The following is a 26,614-nucleotide window of genomic DNA, read 5'->3' as shown; positions in this document are numbered from 1 at the left end:
AAACTCTCTTTAAATCAAAACAAAATTTGGCCAAATGACCAAATCTACCACAATGATCACATCTATACACATGAGCATGCTTATGATGAGCAATGGGTGCATGTGTGTGTACATGTGATGAAGAAACTTGATGAGATGCACAAGAAGGATTAATATTCTTATGTTTTTGTGCATCATAGCAAAATTTAGCTAAATGGCCTTTACGACCACAAATGGAGCACTTGTAAACTTTGCTATACAAGTGTGCATAGTGTATGGGTGATTTACTAGATTTAGCACACTTGTCCATAAGTTTCTTATGGTTATCAATGCATATTTTCAAAGTTGAATCTAAAGATGAAATACTATTTTTCATAAGATTCAAATCTTCATTTTTAGGCACATATGCATTTTTAGAAGTAGAACATAAATAATCATTTATAAAGGAAGCAGTATTATTTTGTATGTTCTTTACTTCTAACATGGCATTATCTCTTTCATGAGTTAAACTAGCAACGTTTGAAGTTAAAGAAACATGATCCAATTTTAATTTTTCATTGTTTTCTTTAAGGATCACATTTTCATTAGAAATAGTTTCAAACTTAGATGCTAACAACTCATGATCGGATTTCAAAATTTCATGCTTGCTTTGTAAATTAATGAAATCATTTTGCAATTTGTTAAAGGCATGTAATAATTTTTCACTAGCACAAGCAAGTTCATCATTAGGTAAATCATTAATAGATTTGAACTCGCAAACCTCACTAGGGCTATCGCCTAGTGGCCGTGTGCATGATGCTCCACATGAACTTGAAGCGGGATCCTCCAAAGCTTGTCGGATCGCCTCCAAGTCTCCTTGATGTGCTTCTATAAATATCCATAAGGTGTAAGCACTATCAAAATGAACAAACTTGTTAGACATAGATGAGTTAAAAGCATTTAACAAATATTCTAACAAAATGTTGTTCATAGTAAACATGCGATGATCATTTTTATTCCACTTGGATTTCTCCAAAATGGGCACAATATAAGCATCATCTATAATTTCCCATAAATCAAAATGTTTAGATCTAACAAATAGTTTAAATCTAACACACCATTGGGCATAGGGGAAATTGTCTAATCTAGGAGCAACACTAGAATCATAGCCTAAACAAGATGCATCATTCATATTCATAATTTGTAAAAATATGCAAGCAAGATGCAAATGCAATCAAAACAAGATTAGCACAAAAAGATAACTTGGATCTTTAACTCAAGGCGATTAGACCTTAAATCAAAGAGCACCAAGCTCTGATACCAATTGTTAGACCCTAGAGGGGGGGTGATTAGGGTCTTATGCTAATCTAATCCGATTAAATGCCAATTAAAAACTAATTAACAAGTTATCCTAGCAAGTATGAAATATCACAAGATATATGAGCTAGGATAAGCAATGTAAACAATGAGATATATCCTATATGATAAAATATATGCAAGGATATATAAACAACACAAGGGTAAATAATCTAAACAAGATAGTGGATGATATAGATAATGAGCTAATGACAATGGCGATATAAGATATGAACATAAATATGAATGAACGCCAAAGCACACTCAAACAAGCAATATGATCACGGAGTTCGGACCTTCCGTCCTACGTCTCCGCTCCCCACTCCCGGGGAGAATTCCACTATCACAACCGGGTTTTCTACGTTCACCTGAATAACGTTTACACCTCACAGTATCGGTTTTCAACGCTCACCGATCAACGTCACTCCTCACAATCGGTTTTCTAGTTCACCGAAAACTTTCACCCCACACTCGGTTTCTAGCTCACCGAAAACCTCACAACACACTCGGTTTCTAGCTCACCGAAAACCTAACAATCTCACAATGTAACAAATATAATTTGTTCTCTAATATGGATGAGAACACAATTAAAGCACAACTCAAAGTTACAATCTCTCACCACCCAACTATACTATGTATGTAAATACTAAAAGCTCAATGTGGGTGTGTGTAACAATGAGTAAAATGAAATCTAACTCAAATAGCAAACTAGCAATAATAAGAATATGAAAATCAATAACGAAATTGCTAGAGAAAAGAGTTAGAAAACTTCTCTAAGAACACAAGAAGAGGATGAAGGGGATTGAGAATGAATCCCTCAATCTGCAGTGAAAACTTCCTCCTTTGTAAACAGAAACCCAATCTTTTAAACAAACAGTAAAACCCTAAACCCTTGTTTAAAAAACTTCTTTTAAAACATTCTTAGATGATCTGAAAAGAGATCAGCAATTGGGTATTTATACCCACTCAAGATCTCAAAAAACCCCAAGCAAAAAGACAAAACAGCCCCAGCAAACGCTCAGAAAATAGCCGTTGAAAAAAGCAACGGTCATATAGTCGGTCGACCGGAAATTTCGTCGGTCGACCGACGGAGAGCAAAAACACGAAGAAACAGTTCTGGACCATCGTCGGTGTCGCATGGAAAGAAATGAACAAATGATCGGTCGACCGGTGCGGTCGACCGAAATCTGACATATGAAAAACATGTTTTGCTGATTTTAAAACACTGTTTAAAAATACGACGAAAACAGATATGACAGGTTCTGAAAAATTGTTTATCTGATTTTAAAACACTGTTTAAAAATACCAAATAAATTCCAAAAAATGTAAAACTTTGGGAAATGATTGTAGACATGATAATAAACATGCTACAATGACTGGTTATCAAAAAGGACTTCCCAAATGAAAAATATCATCATTTTACAAAATAGTCCAAAACATGAAAATGTAAACACATGAGTTTGATGTTTTGACCTAAACCAACTTTTAAAACTTTACAAAATGATTTTATAGACTTTGTAAAACATGTATAAACTGATATTGAAGTCTACAAACTAAGAATACAATATTTTCACAAATACAATAGAAAATAAAACCTATGAGTATGTATATGAAAATATATTTGTTTCATATCTAAGTAGATAAACCAAATCACAATAATAAATATGAAACATGTAAATTCATATTTATAAACATGAAAATATATATATGACTATATATATATATACGAAGAAACCAATAAAATGTGTGTGTATAGATATTGAGCTTAGAGTATATAACACACATAATATAAATCCTAAACTAAATTACCCAAGCTAGATCTTGATCTTCAATAAGCTCTTCTAGGTAATCTTGCGGATGAAGCTTTAACTTGGATCTTGAACATTGAATAGCAAGGCTTCACCGATATTCCGCCAACCTCCTTTGGATATGATCGTTGAAGCTCTATTCCATCCATCCAACAACTAAGTTGTTTGTCTACAATACATGGAAAAACACAAACACTAGACAAACAACATTAGTAGTAAATTATTTGTAAATCATCATCAAAACAAGAAGGCCAACAATCTCCCCCTTTTTGATGATGACAAACAATTTACAAAAAGGATATATGCATGAAAGGAAATGAATATATAAATTATACTCACTATATTTCTCCCCCTTTGACAACATCAAAAAGGGGACAAAAGAATAAGAGAGCGAAAGCTCCCCCTATCAATAAGCATAGGTGAGTATAAAAAGAATATATATAGGGATTGCTCCCCTATCAAAAAGCCATATAGAAAATAAGCAATACAAGATCATGGCAAACATGTGAGCAAGCATAAATAATATGCCAAAAATCACTCACATTCAAGAGATAATGAGAACATATATAAATATATCAAGATGAATATATTGTCTCACATTCAAGAGATAATGAGAACATATATAAATATATCAAGATGAACATATTGTCTCATATCATAAAAGCCAATGTATAAAATAGATTTGTGAAATCAAAAGAAGAGAAACATGAGAATCGTGTAAAAAGTTTTTAAATAAAAACAAATCAACCAATTTAAATCATAAATCAAAGTTTAAATCATAAAACCAAATCATCATTGATTTTTAAAAATCAAGAGAGGCAACTCTATCTAGCTCTTGAGCTAGTATTAACCCATATGAACATTTTAGCATCCGGTAAACATGATTTGGGAATAAACACCCAATAAATCCGGGGGGTTATATAAGTACAAACCTCTCATCAAAACAAAACAAATAATCATGAAAACAAAAGAATTTAGCCAATAAAAGGAATTGTTTTCATAAAAGTTTAAAATGCATTTTTCAAAACCAAGAAAGAGAAAAAATACTAAAATTCTTGGCTTTAAAAATTATTTTGGCACCCAAGTATTCTTGGTGCCGACATATATGGTGCACGGGATCGGTCATAGCAATAATTACTCAAATGACCCTTCCGATTGCAATATGTACAATGGAAAGGAAGCATTTGCTTATGTTGACCATTAAAAGGTGCACGTGGAACATTTGCAAATAAAGATTGTCTTTTAGAATTATTTTGCAAATGTGAAACATTATCAAAACAAAACTTTCCTAAGTGGCCAAATCTACCACAAACATTACATTTATAAACATGTGGTCTACTAGAAATATTTGGCAAATGAGATTTATTTTTCAAATCAAAACAATATTTGGCCAAATTGGAAAGGAAGCATTTGCTTATGTTGACCATTAAAAGGTGCACGTGGAACATTTGCAAATAAAGATTGTCTTTTAGAATTATTTTGCAAATGAGAAACATCATTAAACAAAGGTGGTTTACTTGAGAAATTTGGCAAGTTTGAATATTTATTCAAATCATAACAAAACTTCACCAAATGGCCAAATCTACCACAAACATCACATTTAAACTTTTGTGGCTTAATAAAATCATTTGGCAAAGGTGAAGTCTTTTTCAAATCATAGCAAAATTTTGCCAAATGGCCAAAACGTCCACAAATATCACATTTAAACACATTTGCATGTTTATGATGTGCATGATAAGCATATGCATGTGTATGTGATGAGGAAGCTACATGAGATGCACAAGAAAGATTAATATTCTTATGTTTTTGTGCATCATAGCAAAATTTAGCTAGATGGCCTTTACGGCCGCAAATTGAACACTTATAAACTTTGCTATATATGTGTGCATGATGAGTAGATGATGATTTAGACTTGGCACACATATCCATAAGCTTCTTATGATTATTGATGCATGTTTTCAAAGTTGAATCTAAGGATGAAATGCATTTTTTCATAAGATTCAAGTCTTCATTTTTTGGCACATATGCACCTTTAGAAGTAGAACATAAATAGTTATTTATAAAAGAATCTGTATTATTTTTTATGTTCTCTACTTCTAACATCGTATTATCTTTCTCATGAGTTAACTTACCAAAGTTTGAAATTAAAGAATCATGATCCAATTTTAATTTTTCATTATTTTCTTTAACGATCACGTTATCTTTAGCAATAGTATCAAATTTTGATGCTAGCAATTCATGATCGGATTTCAAATTAACATGCTTGCTTTTAAGATCAATGAAATTATTATGCAACTTAGTGTAGGCATGCATTAACCTATCATATGCACATGCGAGTTCATTGATGGATATATCACTATCGGATTCCGAATCGCTTACCACACTAGGGCTATCGCCTAGTGGCCGTGTGCATGATGAAGCTCCAATATTACTTGAGGAAGAGTCCGCCGGAATCCTTTGGATCTCCTCCAAGTTACCATGATGTGCTTCTATGAATGTCCACAATTTGTAAGCACTATCAAAAGAAACAAGCTTGTTAGAAATAGAAGAATCAAGTGCATTATGCATATATTCTAACACAATCTTGTTCATGGTAAACAATCTTTTGTCATTTTTACTCCACTTGGATTTCTCCATAGTGGGTACAATATAAGCATTATCAATAATTCCCCATAGATCAATATTTTTAGATTGCACAAAAAGTTTAAATCTAGAAGCCCATTGTGCATAGGGAAAGTTAATGAATTTAGGAGCAACATTGGATTCATAGCCTAACAAAGGTGCACAATTCATGTTCATGATAAATATATGTGTGCAAGCAAGACAAATGCAATCAAAACAAGATTAGCACAAAAAGATAACTTGGATCTTTAACTCAAGGCGATTAGACCTTAAATCAAAGAGCACCAAGCTCTGATACCAATTGTTAGACCCTAGAGGGGGGGTGATTAGGGTCTTATGCTAATCTAATCCGATTAAATGCCAATTAAAAATAATAAAGAGATATATGCAATGTATGTGCAAGGATATATAAACTAACACAAGGGTAAACAATATGAACTAGATAGTGGATGATATAGATAATGAGCTAATGACAATGGCGATATAAGATATGAACATAAATATGAATGAACGCCAAAGCACACTCAAACAAGCAATATGATCACGGAGTTCGGACCTTCCGTCCTACGTCTCCGCTCCCCACTCCCGGGGAGAAATCCACTATCAACCGGGTTTTCTACGTTCACCCGAATAACGTTTACACCTCACAGTATCGGTTTTCAACGCTCACCGATCAACGTCACTCCTCACACTCGGTTTCTAGCTCACCGAAAACCTCACTACACACTCGGTTTCTAGCTCACCGAAAACCTTACAACACTCACAAAGTAAATACAACAAATTTGTTCTCTACAATAGATGAGAACACAATGTAGCACAACTCAATGTTACAATCTCTCACCACCCAACTATACTATGTATGCAAATACTATAAGCTCAATGTGGGTGTGTGTAACAATGAGTAAAATAAAATCTAACTCAATTAACAAACTAGCAATAATAAGAATATGAAAATCAATAATGAAATTGCTAGAGAAAAGAGTTAGAAAACTTCTCTAAGAACACAAGAAGAGGATGAAGGGGATTGAGAATGAATCCCTCAATCTGCAGTGAAAACTTCCTCCTTTACAGAAACCCAAACTCAAAACAAACAGTAAAACCCTAAACCCTTGCTTAAACTTTTCTTTTCTTTTAAAACATTTCTTAGTTGGCTTGAGAGTTGAAGACAATGGGGTATTTATACCCTCTCACAACTCAGCCAAGAAACCAGAGCAAAAGACAAAACAGCCCCAAGGCAACGGTCAAAAAACTAGCCGTTGGAAGCCCTGAAGAAACTCGATTCGTTCGACCGGAAAATTCGCGGTCGCACCGAAAATTTTCATCGTCGACCGGACCGCGTTCGACCGACGCTTCTGTCACCCAGACGAACTTTTGACCTCAGTGTTCGGTCGACCGGTGCGGTCGACCGAAAAACAGATATGACAGAGTTCTGAAAATATTGTTTATTGGTTTAAAAACACTGTTTAAAAATAGCAAATAAATTCCAAAAAATGTAAAACTTTTGGGAATGATTGTAGGCATGATAATAAACATGCTACAAAAACTGGTTTTCTAAAAAGACTTCCCAAATGAGAAATATCATCATTTTACAAACTAGTCCAAAACATGAAAATATGAGATACTTGAATTTTGATGTTTTGACATAAACCAACTTTTGAAACTTTGTGAAATGTTTTTGTAGACTTAGTAAAACATGTATAAACTGATATTGAAGTCTATAAACTAAGAATACAATATTTTCACAAAATTGCATATTCTATGCAATGTTTTCAAAAACATAATAGAAAATATGCACAATAGAATTTCATATATATAACCATAAAAACTCAAAACATATGTATGTATATATATAACTATATATGCATAGAAACCAAAACTTATATATATATATATATATATGACTATATATATATATATATACGAAGAAACCAATAAATGTGTGTGTATAGATAATTGAGCTTAGAGTATATAACACACATAATATAAATCCTAAACTAAATTACCCAAGCTAGATCTTGATTTGCGGATGAAGCTTGAACTTGGATCTTGAACTTTGAATAGCAAGGCTTCACCGACATTCCGCCAACCTCCTTTGGATATGATCGTTGAAGCTCTATTCCATCCATCCTCCAACTAAGTTGTTTGTCTACAATACATGGAAAAACACAAACACTAGACAAACAACATTAGTAGTAAATTGTTTGTAAATCATCATCAAAACAAGAAGGCCAACACCTTATCCTCCAACTGGTGCATGAGTCTAAACTATGCCTTATACTCCAACTAGTGCACGAGTCTAAACAACGCCTTATGCTCCCATGAGTGCATGAGTCTAAACTGCCTCTTTACCCTCTAACTGGTACGCATGGCTAAACCGTTCATACCTCATACACGCTAACGTAAGTATAGGTATGAGTTGCTTCTTGCGGGAAACCCCAGAGAATGCTACAAATGATATCCTTAGGGATAGCCCAGATCGCTATTCGGTCCGACCTTCCTACAACCAGAGCCAAAGCCGACTATCAAGGATGATAGGTCCTTATAGTTGATCCGATCGTAAAGAAATGCTATCATGTTAATGATCACCTCTGATGGCCAGCCCCGTTATTCCCATGAGTAACATGGTCCAAGTAGTGACCTACCACATGACGTGTTGCTACTCTGGTCAGTTGTCATACTCCTACGTCCCTGAACTACCTGACCTATTCCGAACATTCTAATACTCTCTTAGAATAACCGATGGGTAGCAGCCCACCATGCGACGACTCTACAACAATCAATCATCATACTCCTATGTCCCTGAATGATTTGATTATTTCCACTCCGTCATCCCCCTGAGTGACGGTATCATCAGTAGTGACCTACCAAGCGATGTGTCATGTCGATCCTCAAGCGACAACCTACCAAGCGATGGGTTATGGCTCGAACCCCACCCCGACCACCTACATAGGTGATCGGCCGTTCTGGGCTAAGTTGTCCAACTTAACTACGACTCAACAGTCAAAGTTAACCCAGCCCTATGCTTCGAACAGGCCAATGATAGAGGAGAAATCTTAGCATAAAGCCTAAAAGAAGCTCCTCAATGACTCACTACACCAGGGAAAAACAGTGTGGCTAACCCGACTCAAGCAGCAGTCGGTAAAGGCGAGTCAAGTTAGCTGAATGCCAAGGATTTGCTAAAAGTCCTAAGCATAGATCAACATAGGAAATGAGGAAAGACTATGACTACAAAACCAAGAATAACCAAAAGCATAAGAAGCCAGTTCAGGCTGAGTTTAAGAGCACCATGTTTTAGGAACATTAACAAAATTACAACAGTGCATAACAAAAAAACAAAAGCATCCTAAATTAACTTTAGTAGGCTGAAGATGGTGATCCTAGCCTTGACATCCGCGAGTTCCGCCGCATGCCGAGCTCGAACCTTTTCCTCCTACCTCAGTTGGAGCATGGTGAGAGCAGCCTCAGCATCCTCCTCTTCCTGGCGCAGGCCTTGTAGGGCTTGTGATTCCTCGGTAATGATGCAAAGAACCCTCCTATTCTCTTCTAGCCACTACTTCAGATCTTCCTTTCCCTGAACAGACTCGACCTTTATGAAGGAGCAAGCGTCGTGATAAGCATCCATCCTAGCCAGCAAGCCATGGTGTCACTTGTGCAGACGTGCAAGCTTAGCCTCCTTCTCCGAGATCATCCTCTCTCGAGCATTGCGTTCAAGATTCCTCTGAAGTTGGGCACTCCTTAGGAGGGCCGTCGGTTCGTCGCTAGGGTCGGCATGCGCCATCTCCTCTAGGAGATACATGAGTCCTTCCAAGCGATGAAGCTCTTGCTTGCATCGACTGGAGAGTAGAGAGCCGCCTATACGCTGGATCTCCTCTAGACTCTCAACCACAAGAGGGAGCATGTCGTAATTCCTCCCGCTACCTTGGCTGACGAGGGTAGCTGCCCATTACAAAGAGGTATCCAGCTTCTGGAGAAGGATGACGACCCCGGTTACCTATTGACCACCCTCCTCCTTCACAGAGTGAGGGGCCTTCCCAGGTGATTGCCGAGCAATGGCTTCCAAGAACAAAAAAAGAGGGGAAAGAAGTTAGAAGTCTGGACTCCAAAGGCCAGGAGTCATCTTACGCAGCACGGATGAACCCTACATCGATAGGCGATTCAAGATCGCCTACAAGTCAGGGTCCATCGCAAAGGTTGAGCTCCCCTACAGGGAGCAGAGGCTCGCCAAACAGGCGGAGTTCCATCAGCTCGCCAAGGCAACTAAAACCCCACCAAAAAAGAAGGCGTCTATGGGGAAAGATGAGCTATAGGCGCTCGACTCCCCCTAATTCTGCCCATGTTTTGGGCCTTTTCAGCGCTACGGAATGCCCAAACTTACCATGCCGAGTCTGGCTAGTAACGTGGTCGACGGTCATGACGGCGTCAGCACCTGCCATGGCAGAGGAAGGGGCCACCTCCTTCCACTTCAAAATGCTTGACTTCACCTCAGAGGCCATTTTAGGAGCAGGAGAGACGTTCAAACCCTCTTTGAATGAAGCTTTGTGAGCGCGAACAGTCCCCAAGAGGAGGATGAGCATGCTATATAAGCGGGATTTTGACGGCCGAGATCCGCATGCTCAAGTAAATCAACAGCTCTGATTCCTCGTGACGGTTCGAATTCGACGGCCACGAAAACCCTAGCCTTTGGGATCCTACACCGATGGCTCAGATCGAGTACAAAAGGTGAGGTGTCCCATCACTTCATATTTAATGTGAGGCGGTGTGCCCACATCACCTTAGCTAGAAAGCACAAGGATCCATGGAAGGACGCGTGGCTCATTCAACCCGACTTCACTTATTGCGGAGAGTTCGCCTGTGGTGTGAACTCGCCAAGGCTGTAATTCACTTGTGGCATAAACTCGCCAAAGCTTAAGTTCACCTATGGGTTGAACTCGCCCAAGCTTGAGTCCACATAGTGTAGGAACTATCCTAAGCTTGAGTTTACCCACAGCATGAATTTGTCTATGGCGTGGTTTCACCTGGACTCGAGATGGCCTATTGCTAACCCAACTAAAGAGTTGAGTGTTGGACAGCAATATGTAGCAGAAAGGGGTGCATGCACAATGTATTGAGAAATCAAGAAAATGCGAAATTCAGGCATCCACAGTTTTCAAAACAAGACATTCAAACAAAGTTAGGACTTTACAATCAAACAAGTCATAACACTACATTAGGAACAAAAGATCGAATAAGATAGCTGGAATCTACTCCTATCTTACAAGCTCATTCCAGAAAGCTAAAAGATGTAAGCTTCGCTTTAACTGTAGCTATCCTCTCAGTGTGGATCACGTGGGCCTCATCCTTCACCTCCTGCCTGATCCTCGCCTCCAAAGAAACATTGGCTGCAGCGTCTTCTTGGTGCAACGCTAGAAGAATACGCCTCTCCCTCGCAAGGGCGCCTTGGATAGTCTCAGTCTAGATATGCAAGCCCCTCGGTGGCCGGCACCCTCTCTCGAACTACACAACACGATAAAGTGATAAAAAAACAAAAAAACTGTGAGATAATCACGTTCACAAGCCCTTTAGTCTACTACGAAAATTGAATGCGAAAATACCTTCGGCGGCAGCAGCCTCAGCGGCAACGGAGGAGGAAGATCCCCTCCCTTTCTTCGAAACAGCCGCCTTTATTCTTGGTGCCATCTCAGGTGTAGTAAGAGGAAGTTTGGGGTTTTCTCTGAAGAAAGCAATGAATGTTGTAACTTCCCCAACGAGGAAGATGAGCATCATATATACGTGGCTCGGATGCTCGCCCACCGTCCAATTAGACAATTCGAATCGAACAGCCGAAAATAAGGCGGGATGATTTGGAATCCCGCATGAGCAGTCGAAGATCGGGTAGTTTTAGACATGAACTCTAGCAAACGGCTCAGATCAGGCGTGGGGAATGAGGATCCCCCATTACGCCACCTTTAATGCAAATAGATGTGCCCACATCGTCTTAGCTAGAAAGCACGTGGGTCTACGAACGGTCACGTGCCCATCCAATTTGAAGCCCGACTACGACTCGAATTCACCATACGATTCGAATTTTCTTGGTTATCGGAGCTCGCGTATAGCCCCGACACGCTTAATTCGAAGCCATTTACGGTTGGGATTTTCCCCTCCCCCTAGTTCGCCTAAGACTTGAACCCAGTTGGAATTCGACCATGGTGCGGACTAACCTTGAATTCTCCTGCAAATTTGAACACATTTGGTTCGAGTTCGCCTATACCTAAAACTCGCCCCGTCCGAGTTAGCCTGTAGCTGAAACTCGCCCAGTTCAAGTCCGCATGCGAGTAGAACTCATCCTGTCTAGAGCCAACGGTGGCTAGGCCTAACCCATGTTGAACTCACTCACCTACTAAAAAAAGAGAGAAGGACGAGTGCAGGCGCATGGAATATAGGGAACAATGACTAAAACAAAAGCATAATTTCATTCATTAAGAGAGATTTAAGTACAATGATACGGTCAAATCACATTGCAAATCTCTCAGTCGTGACTCTGCCTCGCAAATCCTTTGAGTATGTTTAAGCTCAAGCCTGTTTAGGACCTCTCGGCAGATATCCGCTTCAGAGCATGAAAACAAGTCCTGGACGGTGCTCCTCACCTCCTTGAGGGCTCGGTCTTTCCCCTCGACTTCGTCAATGACTCGCTGTTGTCGAGACTTGAGCTCCGCCAATTCCCCCATTAGCTGTTCGCGGGCCCACTCTTTGGTAGCCAAGGAGGCCTGTACTTCAGAGATGGTCTGCTTATCCCTTGCTATCTCCGAGGCCAAGCTGGATATACAGGAGTTGGCTTTGTGACATTCTTGGCCTACCCGTTCATCCTCAGCCATGATATGCTTCAACTCCTCTTTCAGCCTCGTCTTCAACGACATTATCTCCTCCAATCTATATTCTTGCTCCTCCATAGCTACTTGGAACTCATCAGTTGTAAGATGGAGAACCTCAGAGCCCTCAGCACGGAGGGTGAATAGCTCTCGAATAGCCTGCTCTACCTTTTCTAGATGCTTATAATGTGGAATGGCAGCGGAAGCACCGAGCATCTTGACCAAGAAGCTCATGTGGGAGTCGAGAACCTCCTTGAATTCCTCGAAGGGGCAACCCCTCTCCAGCGTGGATTTGATATTGTCAGCAAGCATGTCCTGGAATAAAGTAACAGCTCGATTCTCTGATCTCTTACAAAAGTGAGCCCCAAGAGAATGGTCAGCCTCACTAACCCTTAGTACCACCACCGAAGCCGGGGTCGAAGCGCTGGTAGCCACAATGGCAGGAGTGACGGTGGACACTATTAAGGCCGAGGGCCCGGTTGACACCGCTGAGGCCTTGCCCATGGAGATAGCAATAGCCTCGACGGTCGCCGAAGCAGGAGATGATAAAGTGACGGCAAGCTGGGTGGATGTCTCCCCTCGAGTCAAAACCTCCGACTGCGGGGTTAGCGTGTCATCGTAAGCTAACATTTCCTTAGAGATGGGGACCACCCCTTTTTGGGCTGAGGCTTCTTCATGAGACGACGCCTCCTCCTCGTCGGATGCCTTCTTGTGGCTTGACATCTCCTCGTGAGGCGAGGAATCCTTCCCTTCTTCTCCTTCATCCTCTTCTCCGCCGACCAATTAACCTTGGAGGGAGGATCCTCCTTACCAACAGTCTTGAAGGCCAGGTCAGCTGCAAGTACAAAAGGAATATTAACCGTGAACCTTATTAAGAGCCTCGGTAGCAGGTCAACAAAATTGAGTACCACTGTTACTTGAGTCGCTGGGCTCCTCTTCATCTTTGGTTCCCTCCTCCTCATCTGAGGGGATGAGGATTGCCCCCTTAACCATGCCTGCGTAAAGACAACACAAACATCAGGTGGTGCAAATTCAACATTGCACTCGAAGATACGGTGTCAAAAGGTTACCTGCAGACATGATAGTTGGAGTAGTTGACATCCCCGCATGGTGTCCCGCGACAAGTCTCGAGGGGTCAGCTTCCAAAGCTAATGTAATCACCCCCGATGACGTGAGGGTGGTCGTAGCGCCATCCTCCACCATCTTGGTGGTCTCCGTTGCCTCCTCGTGACGGGCCTTCTTGATCGCCTCCCCTCCCGAGCTGCCAGTCTCAGTCTCCCATTGTTGCTTAGAAAGAAGCAAGCCCCCAGGAGCTAAAGCAGGCTCTCCTCCGGAGCTACCAGCCACTACTCCTCAGACCTGATCTAAGCATGCCCCCGCCCGGGCTAGATCATCAAACACTCGCTACTCACCAGCACGATCTAGCTTGAAAGGAGGCGGGGCATGAGCCTTAGACGCCAGTAATTCACCTAAACATGTGTAGAGATCCTCAGTGTCTTCGTTGGGGACCTCGTCAAACCACTCCCCGATAGTCGGGCGACCCCTCCGCCTCGATGGGTAAGGGGCTACCCTTAAGCGGTGCCCATGCTCTGACAAGCATGAACTTTGGAATTGAAAGCCCTCGGGATCCTCAGTGGCCCCCTGGTACCTTCGGCAATAGATGAGGGTGTGGTGAAGGTTACGATCCCTGGTAGGCAATTCAAAGTACGTGTTGGTGCATCCGACATAAGTCCAGAACCACCCCCGCGCACCATCCACCAACCCTCCTTCATAATGTAAATGAGGGTTGACATTCCCTACATACAACTGGTCATACCCAAATTAGTGAGCAAATCTGTAGGGAAGGTACGGCTCCAGATAACACACGGGGCCTGTGCGCAGAACATGATACCCCAGCCGGATGTTAACCAGCCATCGGAAGGCACCACAAGAAAGGGCGGTGTTTTGATCCGCTGTTAATGCATCCCGAGGAGACTCGTCATTTCCCTTGCCGGTGAAATAGGGGAAGAATCAGTGAAAGTTGTAGTATCCAAAGTAGGATAGCGTCTTCCTCATGTCGGGAATGTCCTTACACTTCCAAGAGCATTTCTCTGGACGTTGGACAAAGGGGATGAACTCTTCTCCTTGGAGGGCTGCAGGGGCGCTCATCAAGCACTCGCAATGATAGACGAACCACGCTATCAAATAAGTGTACGGCTACCCGACTCTAGGATTGGTGGTCTTGGCAACCTCATCGTCCCCCTCATCAATGTACGACACCCGACAGAATTAGGCTGTTAACATGTGAAGCCCCCTCTGGATGCATGCTACCATCGCCGACACCAATGCATATGGCCTTCCATACGCCACGCATACCGTAGGGTAGACGACCTCCACTCGGATTGCCTCAAAAGAATGGGTGGGAACTACACACCTCTTCAGCCATAGCATGAGGTAGCCCGCGAGCAGAGCCTTGGATGATATAGGGAACCTTGCCTGATGATGGAACGACTCGAAAGTCGTCCCCGCTTTGAACCCACCCTCATCATACTCAAGGGTTTTGGCGGCCCCACCTTCGGCCATCCTTTTCTCCACTTTTGCTTGGTCACACTCGCCCAGCGACAGAGTGGGCCTCCCCTTAACATCATTCTCGGGGAACAGGTAGTCAGCCCAATTCTTGTGGCTGATCCCCCAGGGCTCTCTTCTTCTTACCTTTATGATCCATGGCCCCTAGGGTGTTCAGACATATGTTGTAGTAGCCGAGAAGCTCTCATAGAGTCTCCACCACCTGAGGCGACTGGGCTGAGAAGTAGTCAATCTCCTTCTAGCTTGGCACGTACTCCTCATAGGGAAATACTCCCAACGGCAAGCCCGACACATCGTACATCTCATGAAGGGTTATGTCGAACTCGCCATTGGGAGTAAAGAATGTGTCGCTATCCGAACAGTATAGTTCCAAGATACTGTGGAACTAAGGTTCATTAATCTTTAGACCATGCTGGGTGGCCCTGGTAGCCGCGTACAACTCATAGCCCATAAGGTCGAAGTTCTCCGCAAAAATGTATTCGGTGATCCTAGGACACCAAGTGTTGCTACCAGGCAAGGAGTGAATCCACCCCGAGGCCTGAAAGTCCTTCAGGGGAAACTGCCCCCGGGCTTGGAAGAAACGATGGTGGAAGGTCTTTGCCACCACAGTCGTCTCCCCCACAAGCGATTCGTTGTGCAGCAAGTCGGGACGCAGAGCGGTCATGCGCTTGCAAGAACTGTCAACCCCATATCCGGCAGTGGATCCCGTGAAGAGCCCACAAGTCACCCTATCTTGGGTTGGGGTCAGATCCTAATTCATGATTCTTGGAACTGACAGCGAGTGCAACTCCATGATGGAAAATCCTCTTGGCATGCTAGGGAGATAGTAGTGGACTCCATCCACAACTCGGAGCCATCGGCTCTCCCTAAGCAATAGAGCCAAAGGGTCAGTCACGACATCACCAAACAAAAATTGGGGCTTCTTCAGCTCCGACCTAACCACGTCCGTCAATGCCGCATCAGTGATCAGATTGCATAACGTCAAGTGGTGCCCATCGGACACCCTCTTTACCAATTCAGTAGGCTTGTTAGCAACAAACACCGGCACGGGATCGAGAAGAGGAAATTGGAAAGGCGCCACATAGCCCATGCCGCCAGCAAGACCGATAGCGACGCCCTTCGGGAGGACCTCGTCAGAAAACATGGCTGTGAGACAAAGCCAAAGAGAATTAGAAACAGAATTCGCACCAGAGTCCTCCAAACATGCGACCCTTTATAGGCGAAACCCGCCCGGTAAAATTAACTTCACCTGGTAAGCTCTAAATTTGCCCGACAAAGGTTAGACCCGCCTAGCAAAAGTCAGGTTCGCCTGATGGGGACAAACCCGCCTAGCATAGGTTGGATCCTCCTTATAAAGGCTGAATTCACCTGACAAAGAGCTGAATTCACCAACTAGGGCTGCATCCGCCTGAGAAGGGCCAGATCCGTCCAAATCAGGGGAGATTGCCAGAAATGGCAAAACCCGCCGAAGGAGACGAGCGAACAGTGCTCGTTTTCTCAGATATAAAGCATCATCGACCCAACCACAAAACTTACCCGAGTGTGTTCCGGGGACGCTAGTGGCCACGCCGGCGATGCCTCGCTAGAAGAACAGCCAAGACCCTTTCCCTTCGAGGCACATCTCTTGGTTTTCGGTGCCATATTAGAAAGTCAAAGATGGAGATTAAGTTCTCTCGAAGATTTGAATGGGAAAAATTTCTAAGCATAGTAATTTCCCCAAAGAGGAAGACGAGGACTATTTAAGGGTGAGACGCTCGCGGTTGGTAAGGGTGGCCATGATTGAGGTCGATGGCCCGGATCACTCGCGAGTGGGAGGCGTGGCTATGATCATGGCCATGATCGATATCAACAGCTCAGTTCGCTCTCAACAGTTCGAGTTTGACGGTTACAGATGAGCCGTCGAAATAGGGAGCGGGTCGAGTAGACCAAACCCAAGGCCCAAACCAAGAAACGATTTCCTAGCAGATCTAACGGCCAAATTCAAAAGACGGCTTCTAAAAGTGATGGCCATGAGGCTCGTGAAAACGACATCGCCTTGTCAAATCGCATTTAATGCGACCTGACAAGCCCACGTGGCCCCAGCTAGTAGGCACCAATCTGCCCGTGAATACATGGCTCGTCTTCTGCCTTTTCGGAATTCGCATGTGAGAACAAATCTAACATGCACTACTCCATTCACCTGTTCAGTCTAGTTCACCTGAGGCGTCAAGCTCCAAGCTCACCCTCCACTACATCGAACTTCACCAGTAGGGATGGACCTCATCTGTACTTCTCCGTTTACCCGTTAGCTCAGCTCGTTCGAAGCATCCGACTCTGAGCTCGCCCAGACAAGATGAACTCGGATGCATGATCGGACCCGTCAAGCGGTGCAACTCGTCGACACTCCCCGGCCGAATGAATCGTTACGTTTAAATGACGTGGTCCAACCTAATTACGGCCTAAACGTTTATGATTAACTTGAGCCGACGCCTCGAACGACGAAGGTTAGAGAATAAATCTTAGCATTAAGCCTAAGAGAGACTTCTCGACAACTCATCGTACTGAGAAAAATAGTATGGCAAGCCCAATTCAAACGGTAATCGGTAAAGGCATACCAAACCCATTAACAGCTGAGGGTTTTCTAAAATTCTAAAGGTCGATCAATGAGAGGGAAGTATGCACATGAGATGTAAAAAAAAGCAATAGATGGACAACAAAAGCATGATTCCATTCATAAATGACTTTGAGACAATACATTTGAACAAAGTTATGACAATACATTCAAACAAAGTCATAACAAAATAAAAACAGTCTCAAATATCAATCCACCACATCGAACCTAGTCCAACTCGCTAAAAGAGGCGAGTTCAGCTTTGATCACGGCTATTTTCCTTGCCCGATCCACTTGAATCTGGTCCTCCGTCCCCCTTCCGGATCTTGGCCTCGAAAGAAACAGTAGTGACAGAGTCTTCTTGACGGAGTGCCTGAAGGGCTTACGTCTCTCTTTCGACAGCGTCGTGGACATCCGCGCTTTCAAGCTGCAAACCTTTCAGAGTCTCTTCTTTGTCCAAGAGCTGGGCCTTCATTCGGGCAATGGTAGAAACAGAGGCATTATCCTCTACCTGCAGCAGGTGTTATCAGTTAAGCAAATGCGCAACGAGAGCCCCTTTATCCGATAGGTCCCTCTCTCGAAGTTCTTGCTCCCACGCCCTCTGACCTGAGCTTGAGCCACGAGCCACTCCACATCTAGTTCTGAGTCTGCACGTAACAAGGCTTCTAGGCGCATCAGACGTAGCTCGAAACTAAGAAGCTTGACCATACAATGTGAGGCCTCTCGAGCCTCACCCGAATGCCTGAGGTCGGCTACACAGTTCATGAGAAAAGGTTTAAAATCTGTATAGGACCCTAACCAAGGCTAACGATAGAGACCGTTTGCTTCATAGAGTTCTCTAGCTACAGGATGAAGTCCTACGTAGATCTAGAGCTGAAAAGCGGATCTGGACAGGCAGGAATCATACTGATAAGAGGGATCAGAGGGATAACCTCCTCGTTAGCAAGAGGAGACTGAGAGTAGGACTACTGGGCAGGAGCAGGAATGTGTTTCCTCCTCCTCGTCATTAGAGAGGATGACATGATCAGGTGGGATGGCCTCTTCCTTCCCCTTTGAAGCACACATTCTCACTCTCGGGGTCATCTCGAACTTGGGAAACCTATGTCTTCTTTAAGAAGGCATGAGCAAAGGAATTTACGAATATAGTGATTTTCCTACGAAGAAGAGGGACGCTATATATGCGAAACCTCAACCGTCAAGATTTGCTAGCCGCACGAAACATACAGTTTTGATTCGGTTGTTCAAATCAAACGGCCATGAATAAGGCAAGACGCTCGGAGTTCCACATGAGATAGCCAAGATCGGGCGATTCATACATGATCTCCTATCAGATTGACAGTTGAAATCAAAAGCATCATCAAACCCGCATCTCAAAGTGAGCGTACGAAGACGAAGCGTTGTCTTAACTAGCAAGCATGGGAACTTGCCCCACGAACATGCAGCAAGCCTCTATAAGCTCGAATTTTGTCAGTAAGGACCCAACTCGAAAAGAACCTATCTCGCCTGTGTATGCGAGCACAGCTCGAGCTTGCCCAAAGGGGCTCGACCCAACCAGAAGAATCAAATTTTCCTTAACTCATGACGTGAGCTACGAATCTCTTTATTCAAAGTATTCCAGACCACACTCAAGTTAGTTTAGGTATGAAAACTTTGAAAGAGGTCTTGTAGGCTGTGGAAACTGCTTTAACTATAGAAAGAGTCTGAATTCCGCCTGCTTGTTTAAACTCACCTGCACGAGTTAAATCTACTCAAAACAGTTGAGTTCACCAGCATGAAAGAAGATCGCCCGCGTGCTTGACTCGCCGGCATGAGTCAAGATCACGCAATTGTTGAGCTCGCCTGCATGACCAGGCAATCCGCCAGGCAATCAGAAGTTCGCCAGCACACTCAACTCGTTTGCACGAGTCAAGTCTACCCAAGAGCTAAACCCGCCTGTACGACCAGACGATCGACGAGCTCGCTAAGCTCGTTCAAGTACTAGGCAACCAAAATTTCACGTACAGGGATAGGCCTTCCCATTCGCTCAAAATATGAAGGAAAGAGCACAGCACGTACGCCAACGCATCAAGTAGCCGCTCATAGTACAAGTGACCAGTAAAATCAGCGCAGTCGCCTAACTTGCCTGCATGCTTGACTCACCTGCACGAGTCAAGTTCATTTAATCCCCAAGTGCATCTGCATCACTAAACAATCAGAGGCTCGCCTGCATACTTGACTCGCCCACACGAGTCAAGTTCGTCCAAGTAACTGAGATTCAACCGCACGTTCAAGCAGCCAGCCTGGTGATAAACAAACTCACCAAACTCAACAGAGTACTTGGCGGCTACGCTGTCATGTACAAGGATAGGCCTTCTCATTTCCCATGACATGAGGGGAGGAGTACAGTGCTCCGAGCTCATCATGTAGCTGCTCGTAGTACAAGTGAGAGGCATGTCATCTCTCAACAAGACATGATCACATCCTATGACTCAAGGAGGGCTACCACGCCGCCTCTCTCCTATAAAAGAACCTCTCCTGACAATGAAAAAGAGGTTCATGTTTTCAAAGTTTATTGATTAATTCAGTCAGTTAACCGGACCACCAGCTCTTGGGCCTTGATCGAGTGAAGGACCTGCTCTCTGCATCGTTCTTGCACTGTAGCATCTCCTTCTAGCTTTCAGCCTTGACCACCATTGAGCTTGGATACTCGAAATCGACCAACACGAGCTTCTACTGTGCACTAAAGCTCACCTGCAACCTCTATCTAATCGTCCAAGGGAAGCAAACTCGGTGCGAGAACTGAACGAGGCGTCCTATCACTACCATAGTCCCCACGTTAAACAAGGAGGGTCTTCCCTCTGCTTCTATCATAATTTTAATTTATTAGTTTGTAATAAGCTATTCTTATCAATACAAACAAGATCCCCATTTCGGGAAATTAAATTTTACACATACAGTGCTGAATTATCCTTACTTAGGCTTTGGGACAAAATTCCCAAGACTTGAATTCTGTTGTCTTTTTCACTCGGTGAAAGATTAAACCGACAATGCGTGTTAGGCGTTGCCTTATTCCTTCTTAGGATTATGGATAAAATTTCCCGCATATGTAAGGCATGGATTATGGTGTTATTAATAACAACCTATCATAATATCAAATATGTAGGCTTTTTTATCCTTTTTTTATGGTCAAAGACTAACCAACAACACGTGTTAAGTGCTAACTTATCCCTACTTAGGCTTCGGGACCAAATTCCCCAAACTTAGATTCTGGTGTCTTTTTCACTCGAGGAAAGACTAAACCAGCAACGCATATTAGGCGTTGACTTATCCCTTCTTAGAATTCGGGATAAAATTCTCCACGCGTGTAAGGTACGAATTATGGTGTTATTAATAATAACTTGTCATAATGTCAAATATGTGGGTTTTTTATCTTTTTTTTACAATCAAAGACTAACCGACAACGCGTGTTAGGCGCTGACTTATCCCAACTTAGATTTCAGGATAAATTCTCCAGACTTAGATTTGGTATCTTTTTCACTCGGTGAAAGACTAAACATGTAACGCGTGTTAGGCGTTGGCTTATCCCTACTTAGGATTCGGGATAAAATTCCCCATGTGTGCGAAGCACGGATTTTAGGAGTAAAAAAATGGTATCTTCTCTTGGGGCAAAGACGAACCCGATACTGAAAAGGAAGAATTTTATATTCTATCTCTAGTTGCAAAAGAGACTCAAAGTGGGATCTCCACTTCAAGAATCAAAAAAGATTCAGGTAACCCTAACTGTCGGAATGTTTGATCACCTAATATGAAAATGGATTTCTTATTTAACAGGAGGGAACCCTAGTTTTGACCCTAACTATAGGAAGGTTTGACCAAGTGAGAGGTTTGAGACGACCCTAACTCTAGAAAGGTTTGATTGCTCGATTTGAAAGTGGATCTCTCGTTCATCTCTTGTTTATAGAAGGAATCGGGAGGAGATTTTAGTTGTGGTCCTAACTGTAGGAATGTTTGATCGAGATAAACAATGGGAGTGGGAGTACAAATCACAGTGAGAGTGTTGACTTGTACAAATCACTTAGTAGGGGTTCTTGGTGTCAAGTGATAAGGACTTAACACGAAGGGGTATAACAATTGTCAAATATTAGCAGACTAAAATTCTAAGCATTATATCTGGACTCTAACAATGGGAGTAAAATTCTAAGCATTATATCTGGACTCTAACAATGGGAGTGTTGAGTGCACAGACACGGCGGGAGTTTGAGTGGATTAAATCAGGAAGAATTTTAGTGAACCCACCGTTAATTAATTTAATCAGTGAGAGATTTTGTTGTGAAAGATTATGAATCATCAAACACCAGTGGGAGTTTTTTTATGAGGGAAGATTTATTCAACGAAGTGATTAAATCTCGTCTCAGTAAAAGAGTGCTTAGAAGTTGGTGAGATTTATCCCGACAATTGGATGCGTTTCACTCTTTGGAAGCATTCAAAGTCCAAGTGGGAGTTTCTTATTCATCATTTTTTTTGTAGTGATCAAGTCATCCCTAAGAATACACCATATAGCATTCTTCCGAAAACTTCCCGTTACATGAATTATCCACTCCTAGTTTCTTTGCAAAACTGGGCCTAACATTGAACTCAGTTGCATGATCAGGTTATCCTTAAGAAAAAATTCTCAATGAACTTCCCATTAAGGATAGGAAATAGTTTAGACTCGTATACCTATTGGAGTATGCAGTGAGCAGTTTAACCTCATGTATCTGTTAGAGGAATGAGAAACAGTTTATACTTGTATACTCTTCGGAGTCCTCATTCAGTTTATTTTAGCATTAGGACGCCAGCTTCAACCAAGGCTTGGATGCTATTTTTGAGAGCGAAACAAATCTTGGTGGGATGAAGAATCCTCCTATGGTATGCACAGTAATTTGGATCTGAAGTATTATCAGCTTCCTTCTGATTTATGATAGGTGGGAGCTTGATCTTGTTGTGTTTAAGAAGGGATTCAAAAATGGCCAGAACATCTTCGTCCTTAAAGGAGTACTCTTTTTGGATTCTCGGATCTGGAGTCATTCGCTATCTCTGGGATTGCTGTTGTGACGTCTGATTAACATCAATAGCTGCTACAGGTGCTTTCCCCTTACCACGGGAGGCAAAGTTTGAGTTCGGAGGGTTAGCCATCGGTTGGCTTCTCTTGGGTTTCTTTCTTTTAAGGAAGCATTCGGTCTGCTCCCCGCACACCTTCAACTCTTTTTAAGTTTTGGATAGTACTACTCTTATAACTTTCAAGATATCAATGGATAGGTTGTTATGACAGGTTTGGAGGATGAAGTCCTCTATGATCAGATCTTGATAATTCATTACCTTATTTCGAAAGCACTTAACGAAATCATCGACTGACTCTTTGTCTTCCTGTTTCTCCTTAAAGAGCATCCTGATTGAAACATTGGTGTCATCATCAAAGAAATTGCTAAGGAATGAGCTTTTCATATTGTCCTAGTTGTTGATGCTTCCAAACTTGAGATGACGGTACCAATCAAAGGCAGGCCCGTGAAGGGTGCCAACTAATGACTAGACCATCAAAGGCTCGTTGCCAGAGATCACTCCCAAGTGGGACTTTAAATAAATAAAGTGTTAAGAGGGCGAGCCTCTCCCGTCGAATGGTGTGAAGTTAATTAGGGTGAACTTCACCGGGTAGGGATTGAATCACACTCTCTTGGATATGGGCACAGAATATTGGTCTTCTTCACCTCCTGAAGAGACATCTAGGCATTGATTTTGCTTTTGAGGTCTTTCATTTTCTCATCCTCGCTCGTATCATGCTTTGGACAATTTTTGAGAGGAACAACAGGACCACCCCTAGTGTGTCATCATTTGTGGGACCATCCCCAGCGTCGTTATCTTTAGTTAGGCTACCTCTACTGTTTTGGTCAATAGGAGGGTTATCTGTGTCGAGGTGTTCATCCATGTCTGAATCGCCATCTGCCCAATAGGCATTGTTGTAATGACTAGATTCGCTAATCAGATTAGAAAAAACCTGAATTTGTTGGTCATGCATTTCCCTCATCTACTGCATAGCCATTTCCATTTCAATCTTGAATGCTTCCTTCTGCTTGGCTAGAGTATCCTCGAGAATTTTGGCCATTTGCTCGGTGTTAATCATAAATGCCTCGTGGGAATTTCCTTGGCTAGATACCGTATTGTCAGAAGTGATTGTAGAGTTGGCATCTGATACTTCATCATCTGAGGATAGTCCTCTATTCATCCTCTGATAGTCTGTTTGTCTAATGGTTCTCGATCGCAACCAGGTTAGACGATACGATATGTGGGGGAGGGGGTCGGAACTAGAAGGTCTAGTCGAATTTCCCTTATTAGCCATGTTAATTGTGACTTCTGGAAATTCATCATCTTGAACGGCTGATCATTTCTTACGGAAACATCTTTGCTTGGTTTTTGACGCTTCAAAGGAAAGCCTTTAGAATACCGAGACTTTCAGTGGAGCAGTCTTGGGGTAGCTACATGCTGATAACATTACCCGGATAAGTTTGGCACACGAACAATAAAAGTCCATCTCCCGGGTATCTCTCCTTTGACATTTATTCGTACCCCCAGCCTAATAGTACAACTCATTGGTCTGATGACTGGAATAACCTATCATGTATTTGTAACGCACCGCCCCGAAATCCCTGAGTCGGTACGCTATTAGGTCTGATGGACTGGCCTCACAAACCACCACATGTCTTTTCAGTATGTTTTGTCCTCACTCACGCGCTCCATGAAAAACTTCCCAGGGGTCACCCATCCTAGAATTTCTCCAGGCCAAGCACGCTTAACTTTGGAGTTTTTAAGAGTTAGGTTCCCGAAAAGAAGATGCATCTTGGTGGTATGAGTATTCCAATCAAATCTATCAATACTAATCACATCACCCTCTCAAGGGTTAGGGTATTACATACTCCCCCACTTAAACTCACAACGTCCTCGTTGTGCCAAATCATATCATCCAAGACCGTACCATCCGTGTGAGATTCTAGAAGTGGCTCCTACGGCCTCAAGAAGTGGCTCCCACCCTCTCGACGTAGCACTTTGTGCCGCATAGCACTTAGCTCTCACAATTCTGGTTGGCTTTGCTCTGATACCATTTATAACGCCCCGCCCCAGAATCCCGGAGTCGGTACGCTATTAGGTCTGATGGACTGGCCTCACAAACCACCATATGTCTTTTAAGCACGTTTTGTCCTCACTCACGCGCTCTCTGGAAAAATTCCCAGGGGGCTCTCACAATTCCGGTTGGCTTTGCTCTGATACCATTTATAACGCCCCGCCCCGGAATCCCGAAGTCGGTACGCTATTAGGTCTGATGGACTGGCCTCACAAACCACCATATGTCTTTTCAGCATGTTTTGTCCTCACTCACGCGCTCTCTGAAAAACTTCCCAGGGGGTCACCCATTCTAGAATTTCTCCAGGCCAAGCACGCTTAACTTTGGAGTTTCTAAGAGTTAGGTTCCCGAAAAGAAGATGCATCTTGGTGGTATGAGTATTCCAATCAAATCTATCAATACTAATCACATCACCCTCTCAAGGGTTGGGTATTACATACTCCCCTACTTAAACTCACAACGTCCTCGTTGTGCTAAACCATATCATCCAAGACCGTACCATCCGTGTGAGATTCTAGAGGTGGCTCCTACGGCCTCAAGAAGTGGCTCCCGTCCTCTCGACGTAGCACTTTGCGCGGCATAGCACTTAGCTCTCACAATTCCGGTTGGCTTGGCTCTGATACCATTTGTAACGCCCCGCCCTAGAATCCCGGGGTCGGTACGCTACTATATCTGATGGACTAGCCTCACAAACCATCACATGTCTTTTCAGCACATTTTTGTCCTCACTCACGCGCTCCCTAGAAAACTTCCCAGGGGGTCACCCATCCTAGAATTTCTCCAGGCTAAGCACGCTTAACTTTGGAGTTTCTAAGAATTGGGTTCCCAAAAAGAAGATGCATCTTGATGGTATGAGTATTCCAATCAAATCTATCAATACTAATCACATCACCCTCTCAAGGGTTGGGGTATTACAGTATTGGTGCTTCTTCCAAGGTATAACGTGTTGGCCTCTTTATTTTGATGATGTTTAACAAACAATTTACCACTAATGTTGTTTGTCTAGTGTTGGTATATTTCTATTTATTGTAGACAAACAACATGTTGGAGGTTGGATGGATTGCGCCACAACGATCATATCTAATGGAGGTTGGCGGAATTATGGAGTGAAGCCTATGCAATTCAAAGTTAAAGATCAAGTTCAAGCTTCATCCGTAAGTGTACCAAGTCGAGCTTATTGAAGATCAAGATCTAGCTTGGGTAACTTAGTTTAGGTTTTATACTATGTGTGTTAATTACCTTAAGCTCAATATCATATACACACACGTTTTTGGTTTCTACGTATATATATAGTTATATATATACATGCATGGTTTTGGGTTTTCATGTTTACAAATATGAAATTACATATTTCATATTTATTATTGTGATTTGGTTTAACTACTTAGATATGAAACAAATATATTTTAATATACGTACTCATATGTTTCATTTTCTTTTGTATTTGTAAAAATATTGTATTCTTAGTTTTTGGACTTAACAATAATCATATACATATTTTATTAAGTCTACATAATCATTGTGCAAAGTTTTAAAACATGGTTTAGCCAAAATGTCAAAATTCACATGTTTACATTTTTATGTTTTGTCCTATTTTGTAAAATGATAATATTTTTCATTTGGGAAGTACTTTTTGGAAACCAGTCATTGTAGCATGTTTATTATCATGTCTACAATCATTCCCCAAAGTTTAATATTTTTTTTTGAATTTGTTTGATATTTTTAAATAAGGTTTTAA

This window comes from Asparagus officinalis, chromosome 4, assembly GCF_001876935.1.
Source record: "Asparagus officinalis chromosome 4, Aspof.V1, whole genome shotgun sequence".
Taxonomy (NCBI): Eukaryota; Viridiplantae; Streptophyta; class Magnoliopsida; order Asparagales; family Asparagaceae; genus Asparagus; species Asparagus officinalis.
The sequence above is the reverse complement of the archived record's forward strand: the minus strand, read 5'-3'. Positions refer to the sequence as shown.